The 8597-nt window shown below is 34.3% G+C and overlaps 1 long non-coding RNA gene across 1 annotated transcript; it reads right to left on the bottom strand.

The window, feature by feature from the left end:
* Window positions 1-6331: 6331 nt before the first annotated feature.
* Window positions 6332-7319, bottom strand: LOC145813875 (uncharacterized). The gene is made up of 3 exons (XR_014357275.1): window positions 7184-7319; window positions 6917-6990; window positions 6332-6556 (listed from the first exon to the last, which is right to left on the bottom strand). It is a non-coding gene; the product is annotated as an uncharacterized LOC145813875 (long non-coding RNA).
* Window positions 7320-8597: the final 1278 nt, after the last annotated feature.

Here is an 8597-nt window from a genome sequence, read left to right on the forward strand (position 1 = left end):
TTTGGGAATAGTCTCAACTTTATATAGTCATGGTTGGTAAATTCACCACATTGAGCGGCAAACCTAGCAATATGTTCTACTGTGGATTGGTTTCCGTTTCCATGAAAGAGGACAAAATCTGGTATCCTGAAACCTCTTGGATATTCATGTACCCTATCGACCCATTCTGGGTATGGTTTTCTATACACAGGGGTTTGGACCCCCCGAGCCATTGGTCCACACAACTCCCTAACTATCTCAGTGATCTGGTCCCTAGGGACCATATTTTGTGCCTACTGAACCACCACTGGGGGAACAAACACAGGATTTGGTGGACACACTTGTGCTTGTGGTCCTCTTGGTCCATAAGGTGGTACATTTGGGGCTGGCTGTCCCTGTGGTAGAGGGTGCTGTTGGGGGTGTAGGTAACCTCTTTGAGCCTGTCCTGCGAAAGGACCCACGAAAGGTGCTGGAACAGGTATTGTATCCCTTCCACTTGTAGGAAAACCTTCCAACCCCCCGGGTATAAATTCGAATACAGGATTATTGTACCCCCTGGTACCAAGTATGGCTTCGAATGTGGGATTTGGACTCATTCTTATGCCATTTTCTTGTACCGGGCCAGATCCACCAATCTGCATGGCTTCACTGTTGAACATTGAGGCATTCTGGCCTGCTACAGGCCTCGAAATGGGTTCGTACCAAGACTGAGGTGGTAATCTTTCATGGTTCTGATTACTAGTTTGACCATTAGAATGTCCATTAGCTTGCATAGGCTGTTTGTCTCTAGCCAATCTTTGCTGAGGGACATTTACCTCCTCTATGTGTCTTACATTCGTTGGTTGGTGGTTGTTCATTCGATCCAAAAAGGATACTGCCCACCTTTCCATTGTGTTTATTAATTGCTGTCCCATGGCATCTACCAAGCCGCCCCACGGATTGACTGGCTGAGTAGATGGGACACTGGATGGTCCAATTCCTTGGTCTCGTCCACTATTATGAACAAATGGTATTTGCTCTGAGGTATTGGTCTGTTCGACCATGGGTTCTGATAGGATAGGAGTTTCCACAGGATGTGTTATCACATTATCCTCTGGATTGGATGTCTCCACCTCTCCTTCCACACCTTCTTCCAAACGTTCATTTTCTCCTTGTCTCCTACGTCTAGCCATTTTGTTTTTAAAGGTCCCACTAGGCGTGCCAAAAATATATGTTGGCTTTTTTGGTTTTCGAAGGTTACTTTCGTAATTATGAGCGTGCCAGCAAGGATCAATCAGTCCTTACAGAATTGCCAAACAATTATTCAGACGATTATGTTATGGTTCTTTCGGCCTCAATAAAGAGGACTTTTACTGGTGGCTTACTGGTAATTTAACTTCAGAAAATTTGAACATAAGAACAGTTAACTAAACTGGAGTATTTCATTAGTATAAAAAGAACTTACAATGATCTCAGTTCCGTAGAGAATTACAGCGGCAATATACTCGACAACTACTCCTACAAATGAAGTGCAGCGCAGAAACTTAAAAATACAGGAATATAAAGGACAGGAAATAACACTGGAATATGTAAAGTGATTCTTTAGATTTTTTCCTCCCCCTTCTCTGAAGTCCTTCCTGCTATTTATACTCTCCGAAGATAACCATCGAATTGTACTTCAAACCGTCGAACTACTCCTCCGTAGTTGCTGATCATGCTACCTTATAAGTAGTTCCACTATGCCTTCACTTGCAGTTAGGCTTCCCCCTTATATTCAAATTTGAAATGTGAGCAACCGTTGAAGCCACGTCACTGTACGTCTCTTTGTTGATCTGCTACTACTCAGATCTTATAACAACTAATATTAATTGCCACGTGTATGATCAGGATCGAAGACCTACCTGGTCTTCCCATATTACCCTCACTTTGCCACGCGTCGGATTGTCACTGGCTTAGTACAAAATGTGTAGCCAACAAAAATTTAAATATTGGGCACATTTACTTAGTACTGCATCTACATGGGGTACTAGTCATCTAAAAAGGGCATGCTAACAAATATTTACAAAGTCAACAATCTGATACCATATGTAAAATGCAATTAGGGGCTTCATTAACTAGTCATTTACAAATATTTTCATATAATCTTATACGTGCACAAAATTCTGTAATTGATTATATTATTAAAAAAGAATAACATTTTACTACTAGTAAATGTCCTCATTTTATATAAACGATTCACGAAAGTTTTGTACTACAATATCAAAGTTTTTCAAAAAATACTACTACAAACATGATTTTTAAAAAAAATATTTGAGAATATTAAAAGTGAATTGTTTGACATTTTCAAAGATTTGAATGGAAGAATTTGTTTAACATCTGATCTTTAATTAAATAATGGTTTAGAATATCAATGTATCATTACATATTTTCTTGATAATAATTGAAAATTAAATAAAAAAATTATTTCATTTAGATTAGTTGAACTTCCATACACTGGTAATTTGCTTGGTGTAAAAAAAAGAAATATATTATGAGTAGGTTTTGCCAAAATAAAATATTTACCATTAGTTTAGATAATGCAATATATTACAATTAGATTATTATTCATTTGAAATCAACTTTACAATTACTTGTTGATGGTGATTTATTTCATTTTCGTTGTTGCATCCATATTTTAAACTTGATTGTTAAAGAAGTTATGCATATATACGAGAGTTTTGTACAGGTAATAAAAAAATATAGTTGTTACTATTATGTCTTCTAAGAATCAAAGTTCGAAATACAAGAATATTTGTCAACGAGAAACTATGTTATTTAAAAAATAAATTTTAGATATACACTGAAGTAGAATTCAACGTGTAATATGCTAAAAAGAGTTTGTAAACAAAGAAAAAATAATAGATTTACCTTTTGCAACAACATCAATAGGAGGAGTACTGACTCCCACAGAACTTAATTAGCGCCAAGTAGTCTTTTATAAAGATTTTTAAAATTTTTTTGATATTGCAACAAAATTATTTTCTTATATATATATATATATATATATATTCCTACTTCACCATTTGTTTTACATATGTTAGTAGAAAAAATGAAAGTTTTCGTAAAATATATGGATAATGAATATTATGTAACCATTATTACTGCAATGAAAGAAAATTTTAATAAATATTTTGATCTATTGCCTCATCTTTTAGGTTTAGCCATAATAATTGATTGTAGGTGTAAAAAAATTGATTTACAAAAATTTTTAGAACATATATTCGCTGATCAAAAGTAATTTGCATCTATTATGCAAACATGCAAAACATTATTTAAAGAATATGAGGCAGTTGTATCTGCAAATACATCTATACACATTACACCAACAATCTCATCTCGAGGTGGAAGATTAAATGTTTTTTCAGCAATAAAAAGTAAAAGAATATCTCAACATACAAATGTAAGTAGTTCTGAACTACAAGGTTATTTGGAAAAGTCTAGTAGTGGATGATTTTGATGATTTTGACATTTTGAATTGGTGGAAACAAAATGAAATTATGTGGCCTGTGCTTTTATAGATGGCCCGTGGTATACTAATTGTTCTTATTTCTATAAAGGCTTCAGAAATAGATCTTAATGGAAGTGGATGGATGCTGAGCGATTATTGCAATTTCGCCTCAAATTGTTGAGGCACTGATGATATACAAAGATCATATGCATGCGCTTGCGAGAAGACAAAATTATAGTGAAAATGAAAGAATTCAAAGCGATTTGGATGACATATCCTCGGGCAACGTGAGTGAATTGTCTTTCTTCTCTGATGATTGATCAACAATTTATTTTTCACTATTTCATTTCGTTATTTTTTGTAATATTTTATTTCATTTTGAAATAAAAATTATTCATTCAATAAATATTATCTATTTAATTTAATGACTGTAATATTGAAATTTTCATTTTGATATCTATGAAAGTATTCATTTCAAAAGAAGAAAATTATATAATTTTATACTTTTTTAGTTATAAGTTCATAATCAAACAAAACATAAGTCATACATAACTACCTTTAAATATCCCTATACATGAAACATAACCAAACATCTCATTAATCTTAATTAAAATACTCTAGTACAATTTTTATTTTTTTTTTGATCCCTTATAAATAATCTATATGCATAATATATTTATCGTTTATTTTTCACAAAAAAAAAAAAAAAAAAAAAAAATTGCCAACCCCAGCCTAGGCCCTACTTTAAGTAGGCCTGGGTCTGGGCTTGGGCCTGGGCCTCACTTTTTGGCCAGTAGCCCGACCCCAAAAAAGCGGGAGCCTGCACGACCCATCATGGGCTGGCCCAAGTTCAAACCCTGATGGGCCTGGTTGGACTATATTTACATCCCTAAAAATTGATGAAAATTGAATTATATATTTTTCTTTTCCTCCCTCCCCTTTTTTCCACAATACCAAAACGACTCTAGCCCATTAAAGTTTTTATAGGGATGAATTTAATGGTTAAATAAATGGATGGCTGACACATTCTATTCAAATTATATATATATATATATTGAAAAATCAAGCTTAAAATTACATTCAATTGTACAGGAAATGAGTTTGAATGAGTTGTGAATTGAGCCAATCCTTGTTGTTCAGTTAACATCTTTGTGTACTATATGCATCAATTGAGTTGTTCATATTTTTTCCCATCGCACCATATGATAAATCAATTAATTTGTTACATCATACGATAGAGGTAGGGACTGGTATCAATTTGGGATAGTTCATCTTTGTCCCAATGAGATATAAATTAGGGGGAGAGAGATCTAACTATGAATGCTTCTTTAAAACATTCTTATTAATTCCTTCCCACCTCCCAAACAAAAAACATTCAAATTCAACATTAACATTTCTTTCGTCTATATTATATCTATACTATCTTCTATATTATTCTATTAAGGGAGGGCTAGACTTGGTATTCAAGTTTTTTCTTTTTTTTTTCTCTTTATGTCACATGTCTCTTGTTTTTTTACTTTAAAAAAAAAAAAAAAAAGGTTATACAAAGAAGTACATAATACTCAAAATCTTGACCTTGAGTTTAAGAAACAAAGTTCTTTTCACTTAAACAACACACATATTGTGAAATTAATTCTTTTATCATTTATTTTTATTTTTACTTACTCGAATTGTATTACTAGCAAGGTTCTAAATATCGGCCGGTACGTCCTGTACCGGAAAATGGGAGGGACGAGTCGGATACTCACCGATATACCGGCGAGATTGGATTTCACGTCCGTATCGGCCGATTCCCGACACGTATCGGCCCGAATCCGATACATACGACGATACAGTCCGATACACACGTTGATTGTCGCCGGTACGGATGAAAATCAGCACAGAAAACCTGCAAGATCTAAGCTTTCTTTGGGCTGTGGAGTTCACTTTGATCTTCAAGCTTCTTCAAAGACGGTTTGTCCCTGAGTTGCAAGTTATAATTTGTGTTTATGCTCTGTTTTTTTTTGAGTTGTTGTGCTATGCTCTGTTTTTTGGAACCGCTGCTGCTATGCTCTGTTTTAGTTCATGTGCTGAATGTTTATGGGGTTTTTTTCCCTCATTTTTCTTTGTTTATACACATACACTACACCACTGTTTATATTAATATATATATATATATATATATTAGTATGTGTGTCGTGTGCATCGTCCCGTGGTGATGGGTGGTGTGTGAGAAGATGAAGTTGGTGGTGTGTGTGTGAGTCCCCTCTGTGGTTGTCATGCATGGAGCCAGCGAGAGAGTTCTGCCGTGTGCATCTGTATGTGTGTGTATGGTCTGTGTCTTCTGCCGTGTGTGGTGTGAGTGGTGTTGTGTGTGTGATATATTTCTATTGAGCAGAACAAGGCAAAAAAAGAAAAAGAAAAATACATATTCAATCAAATCTGTCAAAAGCTTGGATTAGTGGAAAGGTTTGTTATTGGTTTTTTATTATTTATTTATTTATTTATTTATTTTGGTGCTATGTTTTTGTACTATATTTTTTTTGTTTGTGTCTTGCTTTGGTGTAGATGTTTAAGATTTAAATTTTTTTTTGTAAAGAGGTTTATTCTAATTAGATTTTTATTTTTATTTTAAATATATTATTGTTACTAAGTAAATTAGAATTACAATATTTGTCAATTGAAAACTGTTATTGTAGATAATTAAAAGTTATAATTGACAAATTAAGGCTAAAAGAGTCCAAAAAATGCATAAAATTGAGTTTTATAGGGATTGCTAATGATTTCTAAAATTTCACGGCCGCGACACCTGATTCCCGATATGTACCGGCCGATACTACCGATACCGATACTCCGCGATCGATACCGTTACGTTACCCGATACCGCGATTTAGAACTATGATTACTAGTAAAACTGTATGTGTCGAAATATTTTTAAGTCGGGTCCTGGTGAAAGGATGAAGAAGCTAATGCCATCTCGAAATTTTTCCCTCAGCCCCTTGTAGGAGGGTGGCTCCTTGGGACACTATAATCTTCTGCAAAATCCACCAAACCTTTCATTTTCTTCTCCACCAATTTTCTTGCCACAAATTTTGTACTTTCCACAGTAGCCACCACACCATCAAACATCTCCTGAAAGATGCATATTTCTTTTAGAATATCAATAAGGGAAAAGTTAGGGATCATGAAAATTTTGTCATGAAAATGATCATGAAAAATTTATGATTCTTGAATTACCTTAATTAGTGTGTGGTATTTTATTCTAAGTGTAATTCAAGGGTCACAAAATTTTCATAATTATTTTCATGAAAGGTTTTTTATGATACCTAGCATTGCTGTATCAATAATGCCATGCGCACGCACACACAAAAAAATCACAGAACAGTGCACAGAAAAATCAATGTGCTGCTTAGATTCACGATAAAACAATAAGACATCAATCAATACAACAAGAAACATACTCATGAAATGATATTCGATATATTTTTCTACCTTTTCAAGAGTCGAAGGATGCTCTTCATTCATCACGAAAGCATTTCCATCCGTGACTAGGATTTTTTCAGTAGCTGATCAAAGAAGGTGTACAAAACAATTACATGGAGTACTTTTGAGTGAACCGGTTACAATAAGCCTACAGACACAAAGTCAACCACAGAGCTAACTTACACAAAAGAATAGTTTCATGCATATGTATCCGTAAAGTTATTGAACAAGTAAAGGTAAGAAAAAATTATTTGAGAACAAAAAGGAGTATATTACCTTTGTGGGTATGTGCCTTGGAATCCATTAGAGCTAGGAGAATGAACAAGAGTCCAAGTACAAAGCTTTTGGACACCATTCTGGTTTTCCTTTCTTCCTTTTGTGTTCAACATGTAACAAGAGTTGTATATACACCACACAAAATAAAAAAAGGTTACGGTTTTATTGGTGGCTTCTCCTCCTTCAAGTGATTACAGAACTTGGGCAGGTGAGTCATCCATTGAATGATTAACTTACAATTAACAATACAAAATATCTCATTACTCAAAAATTAGCATTGACAATCTCAGAATAATTCTACAACTTCGCATCAGTGTATATATAAATAATAAAGTTATTTGCCGATCAACGGGCGCTTAGAGCTTCGTGTTAGCTCTAAGCTCCTCTTTATTGATGTACCCTATCATACTTTGTATGCGTCATCAATAAATATTTATTTGCCGATCAAAAAAAAATAATAAAGTTATTCTATCTTAAGGAGTTTGAAAAATCCAAAAATTCTAAGGTATTAATTTGTGATTATGCTTTAATTTTAAATAATGAATGACAGTCCCAGTCAAACAATCAAAGGCAAATCGATCGACACAATGATTTAACGTGGAAAAATCACAATTGAAGCGCCTCCAATTGTGATAAAAAAAAATCACAGGCTAAAGTCACAAAACAATCAACTAAGAAAACCAAAAATAATTACACAAGTGTACTCTTAATTACCTAGCGAATCCAGGTCCGAATTGATCCAACCCTAATATGTCTCTTCCACCACCTTCTTCACCTCAGAATTGTCTTGCTCAACATTGAATCCACAACGCCGATGTTGAATCCACAATGATGAGCCACTCCGGAATCTACCAAAGAACAACTCTCTCTTTTGTAAACGAAACTGTAACGCCCTCAAAATAACAACATTAAAACCCATCAACTTAGACATGCATTGGTATAAAAGATAAATATTCTTCTATTCATCAGGGTAGTTCCTCACAAAAGTATTACATATTAACAACAAAAGCAAATGCCCTACGGGCTTACAGCTTTCCAAGTTAACACTTGGTTACAAAAAGAAGAGTGCTAACTCAATACATATTAAGCCATTGGCTTGAATTTACATGTAATACATCAAAAGAAAGTAAATAACAAAGCAGTCTGTCTGCCTCTAGCCTCCCAAGCTATGTCCTTGGAGGTGGCATGCTACCTGTACTTGAAAATGATGTCCCATAAAAGGTGAGCCACAGCCCAGTAGAAATACACTAAACTAGCCATGAACAATGACTAAAAGATTAGCAGTTGATAGATGGTCAACACAGATACATCCACATATATCACATTTCGATTTCATGACATTAAGTCCATGTTACATTTCATTTCCCATGTCCTTTCCAACTTTGAGTTTGAAAACAAAGCTCAACACCTAGCC

Source organism: Camellia sinensis, chromosome 15, assembly GCF_055761805.1.
Source record: "Camellia sinensis isolate YWXY chromosome 15, ASM5576180v1, whole genome shotgun sequence".
Lineage (NCBI taxonomy): Eukaryota > Viridiplantae > Streptophyta > Magnoliopsida > Ericales > Theaceae > Camellia > Camellia sinensis.